We start from the raw sequence: 1,696 nt of genomic DNA on the forward strand, positions 1-1,696 counted from the left end.
GTTATTATTGAAGATTTCTAAATCTTTTAATCATACTGTCTGTCAGCAAGCATTTTCAATCATGCGGGCACTAATTTCTTCCATTGTTTCTTGAATTGCTGCAAAGAATGTTTCTTTAATCTGATTTGCTTTTGAAAGTTATCTTCTAATTCATCTTTGATAAAATTATCTGCCACGTATTTAGAGAGAAAGAGAGAGAGAGAGAGAGAGAGAGAGAGAGAGAGAGAGGAGAGATGAGGAGGAGGGAAGTGCTTCATAATTTTGTCCATGTCATAAATAAACAAATAACAACTCAAATCCAAGATCTTCGAGAATCTGTGAATTGGCACTGTCATTGCAATAGGTGATGTGTTTCAACAATTTGAATAAATATATACTCTATTATCATTACATCATCGCCTTCGTAGTTGAATGCATGCAACCCCACCTATGTGTCTTGCTTCATTTTCTCTTCTCTTCTGTTGGTTATACGCGACAAGAAAGAAAAGTCCCTAGAATAATTTGTATCAAATTAAGTCGACATATTTGTACAATGCAAAAGATTGCTTTCTGCCATATATTATTATTATCATTATTATTGTGATTAAGTGAGAGAGTAGTGCATGCCATCAAAGTGACATACAAAACCCAGTATACCCATCCTGACTACCCGACTGATAAGGATACATCATCCACATGCATCACAACCATATGTGCACGACATGGTGAACTCATGCCAAGGTAAACAGCGCATGCCCTTGCAGGTGGAGCCCAGTGAGAACTTTCTTCAAGTCGAGTAGCTCATTCCTGAATAAGGGTTGTTTAAGGTTGTTGAGCGAAACACCTATGTCTCCAGAGGTGAATTATTCACGTCCTAAAGTATTCCCCTCAACACATGGCACATGATGCTCCCTCACTATTTCTGCTCATGATCAGAGATGCACGTTGTCGACTGGTGAAGGTCAAATAATTGACAAACAAATCTGTGGTACCGAGCAAGATATTTGCTGTAGCCCATTTCTTTATACCAAGACAAAACATATACAAAACATATAACAATTCCAATCAGTTAAGATCAGAAGCCATGAGAGCCACTGCCTGGTTCTGCATCAGGGCATTTTTCAATATTATTATTATCTTGATTATTATTATTATTATTATTATTATTATTATCATTATTATTATTATTATTGTCATCATCATCATTAAGGCGGCGAACTGGCAGAATCGTTGGCAAGCTGGACGAAGTGCTTAACAGTAATTTGCCCGTTCCAACGTTCTGAGTTCAAATTCCACCAAGGTCGACTTTGTCTTTCATCCTTTCGGGGTCGATAAATTAAGTACCAGTTGAGTACTGGGATAAAAGTGATCGATAGAATAAGTACTAGACTTACAAAGAATAAGTCCTGGGGTCGATTTGTTCGACTAAAGGCGGTGCTCCAGCATGGCCGGAGTCAAATGACTGAAACAAGTAAAAGAATAAAACAATACACACACACACACACACACACATACGCGCATATACACATGCGCATTCTATTCTGAATTTCATTCTTAGCTGGGCTGCTCACGATAGTTGTGAGTAAATGTCGGACTAGGAGTTGACTGTCAATTATGATATAATAAATGCGTATTTATCCACTGTACCACGCAACCCATTGTATCGAATTCTATATTAGATAATGATAGTAGTTTGTAAAATATATTATTGATATAT

At 37.1% G+C, this 1,696-nt stretch overlaps 1 protein-coding gene across 3 annotated transcripts in view; it reads right to left on the bottom strand.

The window, feature by feature from the left end:
* The window catches only part of LOC106874350 (uncharacterized), a 554,238-nt gene that overhangs the window by 232,492 nt on the left and 320,050 nt on the right, over positions 1–1,696 (bottom strand). The window lies entirely within an intron of this gene.

Source organism: Octopus bimaculoides, chromosome 2 (genome assembly GCF_001194135.2).
Source record: "Octopus bimaculoides isolate UCB-OBI-ISO-001 chromosome 2, ASM119413v2, whole genome shotgun sequence".
NCBI classification, from domain to species: domain Eukaryota; kingdom Metazoa; phylum Mollusca; class Cephalopoda; order Octopoda; family Octopodidae; genus Octopus; species Octopus bimaculoides.